This window comes from Mus musculus, chromosome 6 (genome assembly GCF_000001635.26).
Source record: "Mus musculus strain C57BL/6J chromosome 6, GRCm38.p6 C57BL/6J".
Classification (NCBI taxonomy): Eukaryota; Metazoa; Chordata; class Mammalia; order Rodentia; family Muridae; genus Mus; species Mus musculus.
This window is the reverse complement of record NC_000072.6, coordinates 60,055,628-60,078,018: the sequence shown is the minus strand read 5'-3', so window position 1 is coordinate 60,078,018 and position 22,391 is coordinate 60,055,628. Positions and strand designations below refer to the sequence as shown.

Sequence of the window (22,391 nt, the reverse complement as noted above, 5' to 3'; positions counted from 1 at the left end):
GGAGGAGCGTTCCCCTTTCTCCACATCCTCGCCAGCATCTGCTGTCACCTGAGTTTTTGATCTTAGCCATTCTGACTGGAGTGAAGTGGAATCTCAGGGTTGTTTTGATTTGCATTTCCCTGATGATTAAGGATGTTGAACATTTTTTCAGGTGTTTCTCTGCCATTCGGTATTCCTCAGGTGAGAATTCTTTGTTCAGTTCTGAGCCCCATCTTTTAATGGGGTTATTTGATTTTCTGGAGTCCACCTTCATGAGTTCTTTATATATATTGGATATTAGTCCCCTATCCGATGTGGGATAGGTAACGATCCTTTCCCTGTCTGTTGGTGGCCTTTTTGTCTTATTGACGGTGTCTTTTGCTTTGCAGAAACTTTGCAATTTTATGAGGTCCCATTTATCAATTCTTGATCTTACAGCACAAGCCATTGCTGTTTTAATCAGGAATTTTTCCCCTGTACCCATATTCGAGGCTTTTCCCTACTTTCTCCTCTATAAGTTTCAGTGTCTCTGGTTTTATGTGGAGTTCCTTAATCCACTTAGATTTGACCTCAGTACAAGGAGATAGAAAAGGATCAATTCGCATTCTTCTGCATGATAACCGCCAGTTTGCCAGCACTATTTGTTGAAAATGCTGTCTTTTTTCCACTGGATGGTTTTAGCTCCCTTCTCGAAGATCAAGTGACCATAGGTGTGTGGATTCATCTCTGGGTCTTCAATTCTGTTCCATTGGTCTACTTGTCTGTCACTATACCAGTACCATGCAGTTTTGATCACAATTGCTCTGTAGTACAGTTTTAGGTCCGGCATGGTGATTCCACCAGAGGTTCTTTTATAGTTGAGAAGAGTTTTTGCTATCCTTGTTTTTTTGTTATTCCAGATGAATCTGCCAATTGCCCTTTCTAATTCATTAAGAATTGAGTTGGAATTTTGATGGCGATGGCATTGAATCTGTAGATTGCTTTTGGCAAGATAGCCATTTTTACAATGTTGATCCTGCCAATCCATGAGCATGGGAGATCTTTCCATCTTCTGAGATCTTCTTTAATTTCTTTCTTTAGAGACTTGAAGTTCTTATCATACAGATCTTTCACTTCCTTAGTTAGAGTCATGCCAAGGTATTTTATATTATTTGTGACTATTGAGAAGGGTGTTATTTCCATAATTTCTTTCTCTGCCTGTTTATCCTTTGTGTACAGAAAGGCCATTGACTTGTTTTAGATAATTTTATATCCAGCTACTTCATTGAAGCTGTTTATCAGGCTTAGGAGTTCTCTGGTGGAATTTTTAGGGTCACTTATATATACTATCATATCATCTGCAAAAAGTGATATTTTGACTTCTTCCTTTCCAATTTGTATCCCCGTGATCTCCTTTCGTTGTCTAATTGCTCTGGCTAGGACTTCAAGTACAATGTTGAATATGTAGGGCGAGAGTAGACAGCCTTGTCTAGTCCCTGATTTTAGTTTGATTGCTCCAGCTTCTCACCATTTACTTTGATGTTGGCTATTGGTTTGCTGTAGATTGCTTTTATCATATTTAGGTATGGGCCTTGAATTCCTGATCTTTCCAAGACTTTTATCATGAATGAGTGTTGGATTTTTTCAATTGCTTTCTCAGCATCTAACGAGATGATCATGTGGTTTTGTCTTTGAGTTTGTTTATATACTGGATTACATTGATGGATTTCCGTATATTGAAACATCCCTGCATCCCTGGGATGAAACCTACTTGGTCAGGATGGATGATTGTTTTGATGTGTTCTTGGATTCGGTTAGCAAAAACTTTATTGAGGATTTTTGCATCGATATTCATAAGGGAAATTGGTTTGAAGTTTTCTATCTTTGTTGGGTCTTTTTGTGGTTTAGGTATCAGAGTAATTGTGGCTTCATAGAATGAGTTGGGTAGAGTACCTTTCGTTTCTATTTTGTGGAATAGTTTGTGAAGAGCTGGAATTAGGTCTTCTTTGAAGGTCTGATAGAACTCTCCACTAAACCTGTCTGGTCCTGGGCTTTTTATTTGGCTGGGACACTATTAATGACTGCTTCTATTTCTTTAGGGGATATAGGACTGTTGAGATCATTAACCTGATCTTGATTTAGCTTTGATACATGGTATCTGTCTAGAAACTTGTCCCTTTCATCCAGGTTTTCCAATTTTGTTGAGTATAGCCTTTTGTAGAAGGATCTGATGGTGTTATGGATTTCTTCAGGATCTTTTGTTATGTCTCCCTTTTCATTTCTTTTTTCATTATTAGGATGCTTTCCCTGTGCCCTCTAGTGAGTCTGGCTAAGGGTTTATCAATCTTGTTGATTTTCTCAAAGAACCAGCTCCTTGATTGGTTGATTCTTTGAATAGTTCTTCTTGTTTCCACTTGGTTGATTTCACCCCTGAGTTTGATTATTTCCTGCCTTCTATTCCTCTTGGGTGAATTTGCTTCCTTTTGTTCTAGAGCTTTTAGGTGTGTTGTCAAGCTGCTAATGTATGTTCTCTCTAGTTTCTTTTTGGAGGCACTCAGAGCTATGAGTTTTCCTGTTAGGAATGCTTTCATTGTGTCCCATAAGTTTGGGTATGTTGTGGCTTCATTTTCATTAAACTCCAAAAAGTCCTTAATTTATTTCTTTATTACTTCCTTGACCAAGGTATCATTGAGAAGAGTGTTGTTCAGTTTCCACGTGAATGTTGGCTTTCTATTATTTATTTTGTTATTGAAGATCAGCCTTAGTCCATGGTGATGTGATAGGATGCATGGGACAATTTCAATATTTTTGTATATGTTGAGGCTTGTTTTGTGACCAATTATGTGGTCAATTTTGGAGAAGGTTACATGAGGTGTTGAGAAGAAGGTATATCCTTTTGTTTTAGGACAAAAAATTCTGTAGATATCTGTTAAGTCCATTTGTTTCATCACTTCTGTTAGTTTCACTGTGTCCCTGTTTAGTTTCTGTTTCCATGATCTGTCCGTTGGTAAAAGTGGTGTGTTGAAGTCTCCCACTATTATTGTGTGAGGTGCAATGTGTGCTTTGAGCTTTACTAAAGTTTCTTTAATGAATGTGGCTGCCCTTGTATTTGGAGCATAGATATTCAGAATTAAGAGTTTTTCTTGGAGGATTTTAACTTTGATGAGTATGATGGGTTGGAAGTCGATTTTGTTAGATATTAGAATGGCTACTCTAGCTTGTTTCATCATACCATTTGCTTGTAAAATTGTTTTCCAGCCTTTCATTCTGAGGTAGTGTCTATCTTTTTCTCTGAGATGAGTTTCCTGTAAGCAGCACAATGTTGGGTCTTGTTTGTGTAGCCTGTTTTTTAATCTATGTCTTTTTATTGGGGTGTTGAGTCCATTGATATTAAGAGATATTAAGGAAAAGTAATTGCTGCTTCCTGTTATTTTTGTTGTTAAAGTTGGCATTCTGTTCTTGTGGCTGTCTTCTTTTAGTTTTGTTGAGGGATTACCTTCTTCCCCCCCCCCCCCCAGGGCTTGGTTCCTGTCCTTGTATTGTTTTTTGTTTTTTTGTTTTTGTTTTTGTTTTTTTTCTCTTATTATCCTTTGAAGGCCTGGATTTGTGGATAGATAATGGGTGAATTTAGTTTTGTCAATGACTACTTTTGTTTCTCCATCTATGGTAATTGAGAGTTTGGCTGGGTATAGTAGCCTGGGCTGGAATTTGTGATCTCTTAGTGTCTGTATAACATCTGTCCAGGCTCTTCTGGCTTTCATAGTCTCTGGTGAAAAATCTGGTGTAAAACTGATAGGCTTGCCTTTATATATTACTTGACCTTTTTCCCTTACTGCTTTTAGTATTCTATCTTTATTTAGTGCATTTGTTGTTCTGATTATTATGTGTCGGGAGGAATTTCTTTTCTGGTCCAGTCTATTTGGGGTATAAGTAACATATAAAGGCCAATTTTCTAATCTCCTAAGAAGCAACTCTCCCTAAGAACAAAGCATACAGATGTATATATGTGCATTAAAACATGCAGGCTGTTTCTTGGATGTGTGGAAAATTTTTTTGGGGGGGCGGTTCTTTGGTCCCTTTTGCCTCCACATAAATAAAGGTATTTTGGCATTTTCACCTGCTCTAGCCCATTTAATTTCTAAAAAAGAGACACCAGGCATTTTTATTAACACACTGCCACACTGCAATCCTAAGTTAAGTAGGTAGGTTTTGAACTCTTCAAATATGACTAGACAGATAATACCCAGAAAATGACTTATTACGTGCCATCTTGCATAGGCCCACAATGGTTCGTGTGCTTTCTCATGGCTACTCACTCAAATTCTCCTATTCTCTCCACATGCTTTCTCTAATCCTTCTTCTACCTGTGGTGCTTCGCTACTTTATATCCTCTCCTTCTTGGATGTCCTGACTAGAATCAGAAAAATTTCCCTATTCTCTGCTACTCAGGTAATTGGCTTATTTAAGAGTAGTTAATTAGGTAATCCAAGCAATGGGACCTTACATCCTGGAATTCCTTTACCAACTTTGTTACTGAGTTCATGGCCTGTAAACATAATTGACTTGAATATTTGCTTTTTTAGCACTACCCTTGCATCAAAAGGATGGGGAAAGCTTGCTTTCTCACTATCTACATTAAATAATAGCCATCTACTAAAGAGAAACCACTGGAAAGTACTTCCTCAAGGAATATGAAAAGCCCAAGTATATTTCTGTGTATCAAATAATAAAAATAGTTTGTAAGTAATCATTAATTATTATTATCAGTCTATCATTAATTATTTTGTGAATGATATTTTATTTGCTGATTCTGACAAAGATGTTTTAGAAAAAAATGTGTAAGGTAACATACAAAAGAAAAAAAATTCTTCCATGTGGGGGCATTACAAAGGCTTCAGAAAAAAATGCAACGCAAAGATTCAGTTAGTTATTCTGGATTATAAAATCAATCGATGAAAACTTTGACGACGCTTTTCATAAATTAATGGAGATCTTAACAGGCTGAAGCCTAACATTGGTAATGAGTACATATGAGTTAAGTAATTAGTTTGAAAATTACTAGGAGATTCAAATTTAAACAGTCCAAGATGTCTATCAGACGAAGCAGAAAAGAAAATAATTTTTGAAAAACAAGAACTGCATGATGCATACATGGATCCAATTGATCCTAAACTTGATTATACTAGGGCATTATAAATCAATTCATTCTCCTACTGGGCTCATTATGAAAAGAAAATATTGTACTTAAAGGAATGACCATACAGAGACTGCCACTCCTGGGGATCCATCCCATAAACAACCACCAAACCCAGACACAATTGCAGATACCAACAAGATCTTCCTGACAGCAGCCTGATATAGCTGTCTCCTGCGAGGCTCTGCCAGTGCCTGGCAAATACAGCATTGAATGCTCACAGTCTTCCAGCTCACAATATGAAATAACCAGTACCCCCAGAGCTCCCTGGGACTAAACCAACAATCAAAGAAAACACATGGTAGGACTCATGGATCTTGTTGCATATGTAGCGGAGTATGGCCTAGTAGGTCATCAATGGGAAGTGAGGCCCTTGTTCCTGTGAAGGTTCTGTTCCCCAGTAAGGGGAATGCCAGGATCAGGAAGCAGGAGTAGGTGGGTTTTTGATTAAAGGGAGGGTAAGGGGATAGGGGGAGTTTGTTTTCAGAGGAGAAACAGGAATGGCATAGCATTTGAAATGTAAATAAAGAAATTATCCAATAAAAAAAGAAAAAAAGAAATGTAAATAAAGAAAATATCCAATAAAAAATGTACAATATGTTCTCATTCAAAAAAGGGTGATGAGTATTTGATGCTGACTCAGGATAAAATCCACTGCAGGATGTTCATTGGGTAACTTACTGAAAAATCTGTTGTAATTTAAAATCATGTAATTAACCATGCATAAATCCAGTAATGATTTTTAATAACAGAGGGAGACAGTTTAAAATTCTATTCGATTTCCATCATATTTTCATGTAAGGATTTTATATTACTGACATGGAAAACAAGAATCTTTATTATTTGCTCTAATTTGAAGTTGCCTTTGGTCTAATTTTACAGGAACCAACTTAACTCTTTCATAGACATTTTCAATATTTTTATTAGGAATTCTGAGTTGCTGAGTCAGCTTCACATATTCTTTCTACATTTTTTCAGTGATATTTGTTCTAGTTTCTACATTGCATGGAAGAAATATCAGAAGAGACAGTCACTATAATCACAGTAAAAGGTCAAAGTTCATCAAGTCTTCTCATCAGTTGTTAAATCCTGCTGCTTCAGCAATCCTCCCTACCACAATGGTGATGCCACTCAGGGAAATATTCTGAAGTCATGTCAGACATTCTTGCTCAGGATAAGATAATATCTCTCCATCCAATCATATCTAATTCACTGAATTAAAATCAAGAATTTTAAAAGCATTTTTAAATTAGTATTCAAATTATCCTGCACCATTCAACTTAGATTTCACACAATCATGATTATACTTGAAATATGTTAGTAAACACATCCCTGTACCAGTGTGTCATGAAAGTAAATGCTAGGGGCACTGTTGTGTTGCAATAAAAAAGAGAAAAAAAATCTTTCTCCCATATAAGATTTACATACTCAGTGCTCCTGCCAGATTCTGGAAGTAATTCCCATCATTAAGAAACTGGGCTTCAAACAGGATGGTGGAGTTGGAGACAAAATGTGTCACAATATATAAATCACTTGGGACAAGAAGAAATAAATTTTCCTTCATAAGAACATGATGTAGACATTCTTATTCATTTATTTACTTACTTATAGTTTAGCTTTGAAATTAATATAGTTTCGTTATTTTGAAATTTCCCTTCCCCCATAAAAATCTGAGTTTGTAAGCATGTTTCCATGGGCTGTGGCTGCTTGTAGCTGTGGGATCTTCAAATGCATGCCAGAGGAATGGAGAGACTTTGACAGGGCAGATCAGCACAAAGCCTGCAGCTGCCACTCAGCTTTCCTGTATATAAAAAATAAATAAATAAATCTTTCTTTGTGCCCATGCACAATCTCCTTCAAATTCATGCAATCTTTTTTCACTGATTCTCATCATATGGTTATATTTGTTATATTATAATAGTTTGTTATATTTTATAATATACAAATTATGTATCATTTTATATAAAGTAATACTTTATGAAATAAGAAATTTTCATTTATATTTCATAAGCATTACACTTTTAGGCCATATAGTGTAAGTTTGATATATCTCATATATGTTTTTAATTATATTATTCTTAAAACAAAGTTGAAAATTCTCCGATATTAATCCCGTTTTCTGCCATACTTCCAAATATTTTTTTCTACATTAAATCACTGAGTCTGGGAAATATTTCCTTATCTCTTAACATGAAGTAAAAAAAAAAAAAAAAACTCAATGCCTGTATTTGATCAACATTAACAAAACCTGTACTTAAATATTTCTTTGATTTTTGTTTGCTTTGTGTCACATCGAAAGATTTCTTTCATAAGTTCATTTCCCTATCATACTGCTGGGGAGCAGATTTTCCTCACTTCCATATAAGCCTCTCTCAATTACTGGATAAAAGTAGATGTTTAGAAAATGACAAACTGTATCAAGCAAACTCCACATCCCAGGGATGGAATCAGTCCTGTTTGATTTGGGACATTCTCTTAGGAAGAAACACCCTGTAACATTAGACACAATGAACCACTTATCCACTGAAGACATTGTTAGAAAAAAATCACATTCCTTGCAGAACATGTAAATATTGCAGTCCATCCTAAACCATTGATTCTCAAAGGAACTTGAGCTATAAATCCACTCAGTTTTATCAGCCAAAACTGTGAGTAGTTGGTGCTTCCCATTTTTCCTAAACAATACATATAAAGCAATAAGCAATCCTTATTTTACATTATCATGAAACATCTATTTGTCCCTAAAAAAAAAAAAAAACAGATATTGCTTAAAATGAGACACATTCCAGGTCTTGATCCTGTCTTCTATGATGCTATTCTTTGGTTCATAAATGACTTCATTAATCATCTATTCAGTATATGATTCCTGTAGGGAATGGAGTGACTTACTGTCTGCACCAAGACTTGTGGATGGAATTAGGGCTCAGAATATTAATTGACACCATTTTTCAAATCAACAAAACGAAGCAAGTGACTTCATTGACTCCCATTTCAACAAACTGTTTCTTCTACCCAAATAACTTTTCTTACCTGACATAAAATGCCATGATCATTAATCTATATTAGTTAAAATAATTAACCGCACACATCAGCATACTAAATGCCATTGTACTCACAGTTTTGGCTGCTAGGTAGATGGTATTAAATTTCCCTGAAGACTAATAATAATGAAGAACTAAATTCATCAGTCAGGGCATATGAGTTTGAGTCCCCATATCTACTTGCTGGTACATAATCTTCTTTAACTTCATTTCTGAGGAATATCATATTGTCTTTGTGGATACTACATAAACATATTATATATGTAGACCAAACACCCATACACATAAAATGATAAAATGAAATTTGTGAACATTTAAGGTTATAAAAGCATGATATCAATGTTTAAGTAATGAAATAAAAATATTTAATATTGTAATAGAAAACAATTATATATATGTGGTGACAGCATTATTGTGTTTTTCTATTTATACCTTATAATTGCCTAATGTCTAATTGAAAACATATATTCATATGTACATGGCTAAATTTTGTATCATATAAAATATGAATAAGAAATAAAGTGTAGAAAATAGCTTATAGGTTCCTGTTAGGAAGCTGCATTGACAAAAAATAATTAATCTTAAAAACTTTTAATAAAAATCTGTATATCCCATCCAGCAGGACTCAGTTATTCGTGGGTTCAAGGGGGACTGCAAACCTACGTCAAAATTGGAAGGGAGAGAAAAGAGGAGTGGAGACCAAGTAGAACATTCCTATCAATGTCTCCGTTTATTATGCTAAAATGAGCAGTTTTAAAGCATACATCGAGGGGGGATAGGGAGGGGTTGAGGGGGAATTAACAAAGAACAAAGAAGTGGACACAAGGGACATGAGGGCCGAAGTCAGGCTCCTGGTGTTGGCACTCTTCATCTTATCTCCTGAATTCGGATCCTCCTTAACAGCCATGGGTGTCAGGCCGGGCTCAGCACTGTAACTCATGACCTTGGATGTCATGGGAGTCAGAAAGAGATAAGGAAGAGGGGACTATAATTCAGCATTTACAGCCTCAAGTGCCAGGAAGGGAACAGGGAAAAGGAAATGACAACCTGCTCCTTAGCACAAGGCCATTTGACTTGTCAGGGTGGGAGATTGTGAAAAGCTCGCTTTCTCAAGGTATGGTCTCTAACATCTGCATACTATATGCATTCAAATAAATAAAAAAAATCATATAAGATGTCAAAAGACTTTGTGTTGCAAAGCATTAGTACCAATTTCCTCTTAGAAATCACTCAGATTCTAGTATGAAAGAGGTAAAATTGTATCTATAGTGTGGCTTTATTATAAATACAAAAGTCATAATGGAACCAATATGTCCATACATCACTCTGATTGTCAGTTCAATCTGTGATAAATTCACCACATCCACCTTTCTTGCTACATAACTTCGTCAAAGCCCAACGTTTTACCACTAAGGGTTCCTCAGCTTCAGGAACCAAAGGGGCTACTGCCAGTAGAATAATCTTCCAGAATATGTTTTCTTCTGAAGTAGAAAAATATAGGTGTTCAGCTGCTTTTGAAATGATGAACTGAAAAGGATCACAAAGCATTTCAGTGTGCACAATGTGCTAATTCACTATTTTGTTTATTTATCAGACCAGGTTGGCAGACTGGCAATATTTGTGAGTGTTTGGCATTGCTTTGTTTTAATCCATGGGATTGGAATTCAGTGGTGTGTAAGATAAATGTTCCAGAACTGTTGACATTCAGAAAAAAAAAAAAAAAAAACTTAAGAAGGGTAAGCTGGTTTGTTGACATGTTCACAACAATACAACAGTGATTAAGAAATCCAGTGAACACTAAGAGATAATTAAGAACAAGTTGAAAAATCTCAAACTGTGAATTGGCGATTTTACAAATTTGTTGATTATAGAGTATTTTTGAGGGGGGGCATTATACAATTTCAAAATTTTTATATAAATATATATTATATCTTGACCTTAGCTACCCTCATATACTCCTTTCAAATTCCAACGATTTTCTCTGAAATATCTCATATTTTTCTCTCAACTTCACTGTAATGACAATTTTGGAATATTAACTTCTTTAAAACACAGAGAAATATTATAAGAATGTGCTTTGAATCAATAAGAGGTGTGAGGCTGCTTCAGAGAGTCCACAGCAACTATTTCCCTTATCATTTAGCAGGATTGTGATTTTGCCAGCTTCAGATAGTTTTTACTATTGTGTGATATTTGGAATTCAGAGACCTTTAGAGGCAGTATAAAAATTCTAGATTATTGAGAGTCTGGGTTGACTGTTGTCTATTCATTGTTGGTCCTGAGTCCTGGTCATTCAGTGTTACTGATTATGGTTTGTTAATTGTATTGCTCAAAGGTGATACGAGAAGTGACTCAGGATCTCTCTCTCTCTCTCTCTCTCCTATATTTTCTCTCCGATCTCGTGATAGAGGGGAAAATGTGTAAAAAAAAAAAAATGGACAAGGGTAAAAGGTAGAAGGGTATAAGATAGAAGAATTTATAAATTATCAGAGATCAGCAACACTTCATCTGTTCTTCCTCATGATATTTAAATTATTGTTGCCCATACGTGCTCATCCACCTAGATATGGCCTCCTTACACTAGTGCCTGTTATCCTCAGGAAGATTAGGCTCAATCTCTCACTAAGTAATCTTAAATTATAGTCATGTTTGAATAGCTCAAAACCTGCCTAACTTGGGCTTGCAGTGTGTTAATAAAAAATGCTTGGTCTTTGTGTCTCTTCTTCAGGAATTAAAATGGGCTAGAACAGGCAGAAAATCCTGGTTTTTGTTTGTTTGTTTGTTTGTTTGTTTTTCTTTCAGATGGACTGAAGCTATAAAAAGAATTAACTGCTGTGAGAGGGAAACTGGGATTTAAAATGTACTAAGGTTATTTGCTTCTCAACTTCTATAATGTCAGTATGGGTCCTTATTTTCTTCTTTAGGATTTAAGGATCTGAGCCAAGTGTTGCTTATGAATGGCAGATGTGTGTTCCCTGTTGGCCAAACTGGATGCATAGAAAAGTGCTGGTGTTACTGAAAAACAAGAAAGGGGATTGCCTTCAATTTTTCTGAGGGGCTGTTTCTTTCACACAATATTTTCAATGAGATACATGAAACATAGTTAAATAACAGGATTCCAAACAATGCCACAAAATTTTAGGGTGAATATTAAATCTAGATTTTTATGCATGATGTCAATTATACCAAGCTGAACTCACAAATATAGGTACATCCACACTCTACAGAAGTCTGGATAATGGAAACCTTTATGGTCACAATTGATATCAGAAACATGTTTTTACTCATGTTGATTATTTTAACTTTTAAGATTCTCCATTTCAGATTAATGTTCTTTGACAACTTCCTCAAAGAACAAAACCAACTAAACAAACAAACAAACAAAAAAAAAACAAACAAGTAAACCAAAACAACAAAAGGAGGTTTGTCTAATTTTCTTTTTTTGGATACATACATACATACATATATATATATATATATATATATATATATATGTATGTATGTATGTATGTATGTATGTATGTATTTTAATTCCAAGAAGAAACAATTACAGACATGTCTTACAAAATATTCTGTTGCTGGTAAAACACACCATGAAGACTGTAACTCTTATAAAGGAAAGCTTACAGTTTCAGAGGTTTAATCATAATCAGCATGGTGGATGGCATAGGCATTGTCAGTGCTGGGGAAGGAATTCAGAGTCCCAAATCCTAATCATCATGAAACAGGAGGACACACTAGACATGCCTTTAGCATTAGAAACCTCAATCCTCACTCCCAGTGCACTTCCTCCAACAAGATCACATCTACTGCCACAAGGCCAACCTTAAAATCTCTCTCAAGTACCAACTCTTTCTAGTGACCAAGTATTCAAATGTAAGAGGCTGTATGTGTGTGCATTAAAGCATGCATGTTGCTTCATGGATGTGTGTAATAGTATTTGAGGAAGGATTCCTCTGTCACTTTTGCCACCATAAAATTCTCAGGCATTTTCTGACAACTCTAGACAATTTTAATTTCTGAAAATGAGACCCATAGACCAGGCTTTTTGTTTGTTTTTGTTTTTGTTTTGTTTTTCTATTTTGTTTTTTTCGAGACAGGGTTTCTCTGTATAACCCTGACTGTCCTGGAACTCACTTTGTAGACCAGGCTGGCCTAGAACTCAGAAATCTGCCTGCCTCTGCCTCCTGAATTCTGGGATTAAAGGTGTGTGTCACCATGCAAGGCTCGAGACAAGACATTTTTATTAACACATTGCAACTCAAAGTTACACAGGTGTTGAGCTATTCAAACATGACTACACAGGTAAAACCCAGAAAAATGCCTTGCTACTTGCCATCTTGTAAAGGCTACCGGGTCCATGTGTTTCCTGATGGCGGCTCACTCATAGCAACCTCATGGTGAAACCCTCCTGTTCTCTCCAGGTGATTTCTCCATGCCTTCTTTCCCCTGTGGTCCTTATCTACTCTCTTCCCACTCCTTCTTGGACATCCTGACTAGTATCAGAAGATCCCCCCTTATGCTCAGGTAACTGAACAATCAGATTTATTCTTAATCAATAAGAGGGGATGCAAAACAGTTTGTTATATATCATAGAGACCAAAGATGGATGACCACAGTGTAGTCCTGACTGCAACCAGATGTCAAGATACATAAATCAACATCTGAATACACAACACACACACACACACACACAAAACCAACTCCAACAATTCACCCTTTTAGTTCAATATACATTTCATCTCTATTATTGATATACAAAAATAACAAATATTAAAATGTACCAAGTAAAATATACATTTAAAATGTTTACCCCCCTTTTATTAGGCAATCTGGGAAAAGGCACTACCTTGATGAGTTTAGAATTCTGAAATCCTTTTCTATCAATACTTGTATTTATAACCAAGGAATATCTCCTTATATCTAAAACCATTTTCTGAATCCTAAAAAAAAATTAGTCTTAATTGTGAGACTATACCTATGTAGTGTTCAACCCCATCAGAGGTATGAGAGGAACTAAATATTACCTGAGTATGCAGGAAGTGCAGAGCAAGTACCTCTCAAAGCTACAGAAATGACAAAGAGCACTGACTGCCTAGATAAACAAATACCCTGAATTTTTCTGAGTCATGAAAACATCAATCATTTTTTTCTGTTTCTTTGTTTGTTTGTTTGTTTGTTTTGTAGGTTCCACATTATATTTTGTGAAGACTCTTAATTGTGACTTAAAGTACCCTCTAATTTCTATTATTTGGCCTTAGATCTAGCATTTAATATTTTAGTCTTCTCTTTCTCTAAGTCTCTTTTATTCTTTTCTCTCTTTAATGAAGATAGATAAAATTATAATTACTACTGAACATATAATCCTTTCATGTGGACAGTAAAACTAAAGCTATATGGAGTCCTAATGCCTTCTTTTACAGTGTTTTTTTATTTTTATATGGAAAATATTTCCTTTTTTAGTATCTAACTCTCATCTTCTTGAGGAAACTTTAATTTTCTTTCTCTTTCCTTTTTTGAAGAATTCATATGTTTATATTTTACATCCATATTTCTATTACTGTAAATGGTCTGTTTCTGTAGCTTGTATTCACCATTTAAAACATTGATCTATTTTTTCTCTTCCTCAGAAATCATTATATGACTATCTTTATATGCCATTGCTTTCTAACCTTGATGTCTTATTTGTGTTCCATTTTCTAAACTTTTTTCCATTCCTGTGTGACTTATTCCTTATAATTTATTTAATTTTATCTTAAGGAATTTATTTCATTAATTCCAAAATAGTTAGTTTTTAAGGTTTTATACCTCATCCTCTATTTTCTTTTGAATTGGAGCATAATTATAAATGTCTTACTTCACCAGTTTATTTGAACTTGGATTATTTCTGAATCTCTCCGTGTTCCTTTGTGGTTTAGTTCAAACATCTCACTGTAACTAGTCCCAGCCCAGTCCATCAGCTCACAGAAGCAGCTGTTTTCCTTCACTATGAGTTGTTTGCTGGCTGGAAAGGTGGTACCAGCAGCTGTATAAGACTGGAGACGCTATTTTTCCTAATGTGAGCATGGAGCCTCATTTTAGAGTGCCTTGACTGGCAATGTGAATATTTCCTCCATGTAGGATATGATCCAGATTTTTGGATGATTTTTTGGCACTGTGTTTCCATCCTGCATGTTCTTAAAAGGCCAATTCAGCACTGTGATGTCACAGATTTATGCCACCTCCAAATAGACCATTATGTGCTATAGCACAGCCTTGCCCCAGGAAAACTCTGGTCAGACATGTAGTTGTACCTTGAGTGAGGGTTGGCATTCAGGACACAGAATCACCTGTGCCAAGATTTGCCATATATTTGAGACAAGGTCTCCTGCCACATGAATGCAAGTGTCCACTGAGATACTGCAATGGTTATAAACTTTGTATCTGCCCTTCTCAATCCAATGCTATGGTTGATGATACAGAAATGATACTTCCTGCTATTTTTTTGAAGGACACTTGGTTTTGAAGTTACTTTCATTTTCTGTATTTTATTCTAATTGTATCATAGTTTCTTTCTCCCTCTAAATCCTCCCATATGTTTAAATTGCTTTTTTCAATTTAATTTATTTATTTATTTATTATTTATTTATTTATTTATTTATGTATTTATGTATTTATTTATTTATTTTGCTTTTGAATTTTTGTTAGGGTTTTTTTGATTGTTTGTTTGTTTTTTGGTTCTTTTTTTTTTTTTTGAGATAGTGTTTCTCTGTGTAGCCCTGGGTGTCCTGGAACTCACTCTGTAGATCAGGATGTCCTTGAACTCAGAAATCCCATCTCCCTCTGCATCCCAAGTGCTGGGAGTAAGGCATGTGCAGCCACTGTCCAGTCCCAGTGCCCCTTTTCAACTAATTGGTGTCAAAGCCCTATATGAATGTACATTCCCAATTTCTGTTTTTGAATCAATCCTATTATGAAGTGTAATGTAAAATATTTCATTAGTTGCTGTTACATGCATATACATACAAATATATGTTACTTATGCATTTACTTGCTTCTTATGAAGTAATTATACCATGATTTGTAATAAACACAGGTCACACATATACCTATGGGGAAATGCCATCAAGCAGACAATCTATGATCCATACCAATGTAGCAGGCCACTTGGGAGGAACAACAAACTGCTTTTGAACTCATGTGCTTTGTCCCATGAGAACAACTACCATGGGCATGCCCCAGGGAGGCAGAATTCTGAAGACTAAGTATCCTGCTGGAATTCATGCCATTATGGGGCATAGTTCTGCTTGTACTCCCTGTTTTCACAATCTTACATTTCTAATTGTGTGAAAACTCACATGGGGCTTCCAGCCCCTCATAAAGCAGTGTTGTTAGCACTCATAGTGATAATGCTTGATCTTTGTTAAGAAATGCTCCTAGAACAGATTAATGATTCAATCACTTCATCACTACCCTTGAAAAGAATTTAGAGATGTAGATTTCCAGCAAAGATCACCAACTTTAGAAATAATTTGGAGTTGTAGCTTGCTAATTAAGTTAGGATAAGGTCTCCCCCAACACACACAGCTCTACTGACTGAATTTTAACTATTAATTTGAAGTTCAGAAAGGAACACTCTTAATTGCTGAGCTAGGGAGTTTTGTGGAAAATGAAAAAGAACAATGGCAGCACTATCAGCACTACCTGGCATGACTCTCTTTCCAGAACTAGGCAAATGATCAAGGTGATGATTAAATTCTTAAACCTGTTAATGCCAACAGCTTCAAAACAGTATAATAAAAACATTGGTGATCAGTAAAAGTACACCCTGAGGATTTTATGTAGAAATCTGTGGAGAGCCTTGCTGCGAGCAATTGCGTGGGTGCCACAAGCAATCGCTGAGGAGAGCCGTGCGTGCCACGAGCAATTGCCATAATAAGATGGTGCTGGCCTCCGCTGTGCCTAACTAGTAAACAAGTCTTGTACGCAGGTGCGAGAGTGAACTCAGTCATAGTCATTGCCCATTCTCGGGTATAGTAGTGGGGTGATGGGCAAGCAACGAATCAGGTGCTGTCACGCCATATCAGGTGCTGAAACGTCACCCTGCGGGCTATATAAGCAGCGCCATTTTCCCGGTTCTGGGTCTTCCTAAAGAAGTAAGCAATAAAGCTTTTGCCACAGAAGATATCGGTTTGTTGCATCTTTCTTGCCGGTCAAGTGGGACACAATAAGTGGTGCCGAGGAACCTGGGAACTACCATCACACAGGCGCAAGGAAGATCCCTTGTATGCAGGGTGGAACCAGAACTGCGGGCCAAAAGTCTCTTCAAGGTACGTACAATCTTGAAATTTCTCCAGAGTTTTGATTGTTTGCACTACAATTGTACTTTTCCTTTCAGTTTTGTTTTGCTTCCACCGCTGGAACTGATAACTGGTTCTTAGTCGCGGTCAGGCCTGGACAGCGCCTGGACAGCAACCAGATTCAGTCGCAGTCAAGACTGGGAAGCCCCTGGAAAGCGACCAGTTTCAGTCACGGTCAGGACAGGACAGTGGCAGTATGGAAATCTCCCATTCTATAGTAGTTGCCTTACCCTCCATCCTGAAGCAGTGTGGCCTAAAAATCGCCAATAAGACCTTAGAGGGATTTGTCAGGGAGATAGACCATGTGGCACCACGGTATGCTTGCTCAGGGTCATTAACTGTCGCCTTTTGGGACAAACTGAAAGGAGATCTAGTTAGAGAACAGCAGAACGGAAAACTTAAAGAAGGGAACATGCCGTTGTGGAAATTGGTGAAATTGTGTTTAACAAATGAGGATTGTCAGCAAATGGTAGAAGCAGGGCAGAAAGATCTGGATGAAATTCAAGAAAGTCTATCAGAATTAGAGCGGGGAGAGAGAGTAAAAGTAGAGAAGAAACAAAGTGCACTGAAGAATTTAGGCCTTTCCAAGGGCCTTGAGCCCGAGGAAAAGAGATATAAAGGAAAGAAAGCCTTGGGAGAGATTAGAAAAAGGGATGGAAAGGGAGAGAAGAAGGGAGATGGAGCTGGAGAGGCACATAAGGAAAGGAGCCTCTACCCACCACTAGATGAGTTTAAGCAGCTAGCTGTCAGTAGCTCAGAATCGGATAAGGAACTTAGCTCCTCTGAGGAAACAGACTTAGAGAAGGAAGCAACAGGCTATGAGGGAGAAAGATACCAGTCAGATGAAAGACGAGTTAATCAGTTACAGAATAACATGAAAGCAGCTAGAGACAAATGTCAAATCGTTGTGTGGTCTTCGGATCCGCAAATTCAGGGTTCTAGTGCACCTCCACCTTATGTGCAGAGGTATCATTCAGACTCATTTCTTCCAAAAGAGGAACAGAGGAAAATACAACAGGCATTTCCAGTTTTTGAAAGAGCTGAGGGAGGGCGTGTTCACGTTCTGGTAGAGTATATAAAGATTAAGGAGCTTGCAGAAGTAGTTCGCAATTATGGAGTCAGCGCTAATTTCACTGTAGCACAATTTGAAAGGCTTGTGACTCACGATATGACTCCTGGTGATTGGCAGACTGTAGTAAAAGCTGCAGCCCCCAGTATGGGAATGTATCTGTATTAGTCAGGGTTCTCTAGAGTCACAGAACTTATGGATAGTCTCTAGATAGTAAAGGAATTTATTGATGACTTACAGTCGGCAGCCCAATTCCCAACAATGGTTCAGTCGCAGCTGTGAATGGAAGTCCAAGGATCTAGCAGTTACTCAGTCTCACGCAGCAAGCAGGCGAAGGAGCAAGAGCAAGAGCTAGACTCCCTTCTTCCAATGTCCTTATATTGTCTCCAGCAGAAGGTGTAGGCCAGATTAAAGGTGTGTTCCACCACACCTTTAATCCCAGATGAAAGGTGTAGCCCAGATTAAAGGTGTGTTCCTTAAACTCGGAGATTCAATCTTCTGGAATCCATAGCCACTATGGCTGAAGATCTCCAAAGCAAGATCCAGATAAGGATCTCCAAGCCTCCAGATAAGGGTCACTGGTGAGCCTTCCAATTCCGGATTGTAGTTCATTCCAAATATTGTCAAGTTGACAACCAGGAATAGCCACTACAGTATCTTTAATGGAAAGCCTTGTGGCATGACTCCTGCCAGACGCAGGCAAGGGCCAATGCAAAACATGGAAGGGGACAAAAGGACATGGACGTTTTAATTGCTTACATGTCAGGGACAGCATGATGCTAACCAAACAGATTATCATTGGGGAGCATATGCCCAGATCTCAGCTGCCACTATTAAGGCATGGAAGGCACTCTCTAAGAAGGGAGAGGCAAGTGGGCATTTGACCAAGATCACTCAGGACGACGAGGAATCGTTCTCAGATTTTGTGGCTAGAATGATAGAAGCAGCAGGGAGAATATTTGGAGATACAGAAGCAGCTATGCCTTTAATTGAACAATTGATATATGAACAGGCTACCCAGGAATGCAGGGTGGCTATTACACCTAGAAAAGGCAAGGGACTGCAGGTCTGGTTGAAGGTTTGCTGTGAACTTGGATGGCCACTCACTAATGCTGGTTTAGCAGCTGCCATTCTACAAGGGCAAAAACGCCCTGACATGGCTGAGCTCAAACTCTGCTATAATTGTGACAAACTGGGACACTTAAAAAAGGACTCTAAAGCCCTTGTCAAAAGGAGAGTGCCAGGACTGTGTACTAAGTGTGGAATAGGATATCATTGGGCTAGTGCTTGTCGTTCAGTCAGGGATGTTCAAGGCAGGCCCCTGCAGCCAGGATTCCCTCAAGCAATAGATAATGAGACCTTTTCAAAAAACCAGTACAGGGACCTCAGGTCTCAGGGCCTGAAAACATAAGGGACCTCGACAGGCGAAAGGTGGAACCCATAGTCCACTGGGCAACAGAAGGCTCAGCTGGATTGGACCTCCAAACCACCACCCAATTCATGCTGATCCCTCAAATGGGAGTGCAGCCTATTCCTACTGACTATAAAGAACCTCTGCCATCCCGGAGTGTCAGCCTAATATTGGGCAGGGCTTCCCTTACACTAAAAGTTCTTATTGTTCACCCTGGAGTCATAGATCAAGATTATGAAGGGGAAATTCAAGTTCTCTGTTCCTGTCCTCAGGATGTCTTTTCTATTTCACAAGGGGATAGAATAGCTCAGTTAATAATTCTGCCAAGCCTACGTGGCTGTTTTCCCTCTTCTCGTGTCCCTCGAGCTACCAGAGGGATTGGTTCTACTGGAAATGATTCAGATTACTTAATAATGCCTTTACAATCCAGGCCATCTTTAGAGTTAGTTATAGAAGGGAAACAATTTAAGGGGATTTTAGACACAGGAGTAGATAAAAGTATTATTTCTTCTCACTGGTGTCCAAAAACTTGGCCCGTTACTCAGTCATCACATTCTTTGCAAGGTTTAGGTTATCAGCCCTGTCCCACTATTAGTTCCTGTTCTTTGAGCTGGACAGCGCCTGAAGGTCAAACGGGAAGATTCACTCCCTATGTTTTCCACTCCCGGTAAATCTCTGGGGGAGAGACATCTTACAGGCACTAGGACTGACCTTGACTAATGAACACTCGCCACAAGCTGTTCAAATGATGAAGAAAATGGGCTATAAAGAAGGAAGGGGATTAGGGAAAGGAAAGCAGGGTAGACTTGAACATATCCCACAAAAAGGTAATAATGGGAGACAAGGTTTGTGTTTTTTCTAGAAACAGCTGTTGTGTGTTCCATACCCATACCATGGCTTACAGAGGAATTTGTATGGGTTCCTCAATAGCCTCTCTACTCTGAAAATTAGAAGCAGCAACAAAACTAATTTCTGAACAGCTACACTTGGGTCATTTAGAGCCCTCTACCTCACCCTGGAATACACCTATTTTCGTAATTAAGAAAAAAATCAGGCAAATGGCGCTTATTACATGATCTTAGAGCAATTAATGCACAAATGTCTCTGTTTGAACCAGTTCAGCTAGGGCTACCATTGCTTTCTGCCTTACCCAAAAATTGGGAAATTATAAGTATAGGCATTAAAGATTGCTTTTTCTATATACCTTTATGCCCTCAAGATAGGCAAAGATTTGCGTTTATCATCCCAGCCATTAATCATTTAGAGCCGGATCAAAGATACCAATGGAAGGTCCTACCTCAGGGGATGGTGAATTGCCCCACCATGTGTCAACTGTATGTACAATTGGCACTTAAGTCAGTTAGAGAGCATTTTCCATCATTACAGGTGATAATTTGTATGGATGATATTTTGATTTGCCATAAAAATTCACAGTTATTGCAAGATGCATACCCTATATTAATAAAAATGTTAGGGCACTGGGGTTGCAGGTGGCCACCGAAAAGGTGCAAGTTGCTCGAATGGGAACATTTCTAGGGTCACTCATTTATCCTAACAAAATTGTTCCTCAAAAATTAGAGATTAGCAAAGATCAACTACATACCTTGAATGATTTTTAAAAAATTGTTAGGAGATATTAATTGGCTGAGACCATTTTTGAAAATACCATCGGCAGAATTAAAGCCCTTATTTGACATATTAGAGGGAGATACCCATATCTCCTCCCACAGAGCACTTACCCTACCTGCATGTCAAGCTTTACAAACTGTAGAAAAGGCCTTACAAGATGCTCAATTGCAATGCATTGACGAGTCAAAGTCATTTGAATTGTGCATATTAAAAACTGCACAGTTGCCAACAGCGATCTTATGGCAAAATGGGCCCTTACTATGAATCCATCCTAATGCTTCCCCTGCAAAAATCATTGAGTGGTATCCTAATGCAGTTGCTCAACTTGCACTTAGGGGGATAAAAGTCGCCCTTACTTATTTTGGGAAAGAAACTTATATGCTAACTGTGCATTATACTTCTGCTCAAGTTCAAACCCTGGTAGCAACAACTAACGATTGGGCAGTCTTGGTTGCCTCCTATTAAGGACAAATTGATAATCATTATCCAAAACATCCAATTTTACAATTTGCTTTAAGTCAAGCTATAGTGTTTCCAATAATAACATCCAAACACCCACTTCCGGATGGGGTAGTAGTGTATAGGGATGGATTAAAATCTGGTATAGGTGCATATGTAGTAAATGGCCAAGTAACATCTAAACAATATAATGAGACATCACCCCAGGTTATAGAGTGTTTGGTAGTTCTAGAAGTCCTTGAAACTTTTCCAGGACCGCTCAATATTGTATCTCATTCCTTATATGTAGTTAATGCAGTTAATACACTTGAAGTTGCAGGCTTAATTAAACCATCTAGTAAGCTTGCTCACATTTTTCAAAAAATTCAGTCATCCTTGTTACACAGATGACATCGTATCTATATTACTCATGTTAGAGCTCATTCTGGCCTTCCTGGCCCCATGTCTTATGGAAATGACTTAGCAGACAAAGCCACTAGAATTGTGGCTGCTGCTCTGTCCTCGCAGGTAGAGACTGCAAGGGAGTTTCACAAACGCTTTCATGTGACAGCTGAGACATTACACTGCCATTTCACTTTAACCAGGAAAGAAGCTTGTGACATTGTCACCCAATGTCAAAACTGTTGTCAATTTTTACCTACTTCTCATGTAGGGGTAAACCCTTGTGGCATCAGGCCATTGCAGGTCTGGCAAATGGATGTCACTCATATTTCCTCCTTTGGAGAAATCAGTATTTACATGTTTCCAATGACACCTGCTCTTGTGTAATGTTTGCCACACCTTTAACAGGTGAAAAAGCCTCTCATGTTATACAACACTGCCTAGAAGGATGGAGTGCTTGGGGCAAGCCCACAATTCTTAAAACAGATAATGGACCAGCACATACTTCTACTAAATTTCAACAATTTTGTTAACAAATGGATGTCACTAACCTGACTTGCCTTCCTTATAATCCTCAAAGACAAGGCATTGTGGAACGTGCCCACCACACACTCAAATCTTATCTTATAAAACAAAAAGGGGGAGTTCATGAGACTCTGCCCTCAGTGCCAAGAGTAGCGGTATTTATGGCGCTCTTTACACTTAATTTTTTGAATCTCAACGAGCAGGGATGTTCTGCAGCTGAGTGACATAGCTCAGACCCTGATAGACCAAAAGAAATGGTCAAATGGAAGGATGTTTTAACTGGTCTTTGGAAAGGCCAGGATCCTATCTTAATCAGATCCCGGGGAGCTGTTTGTGTTTTTCCACAGAGTGAAGATAACCCATTTTGGCTACCAGAACGACTCAC

At 37.8% G+C, this 22,391-nt stretch overlaps 1 non-coding gene across 1 annotated transcript; it reads left to right on the top strand.

Annotated features, from left to right (window-relative positions):
• The first annotated feature begins 6,832 nt into the window (after positions 1–6,832).
• On the top strand, positions 6,833–6,961 carry Gm22723. The gene has a single exon (XR_003956585.1). It is a non-coding gene; the product is annotated as a small nucleolar RNA SNORA44 (small nucleolar RNA).
• The last annotated feature ends 15,430 nt before the right edge of the window (positions 6,962–22,391 follow it).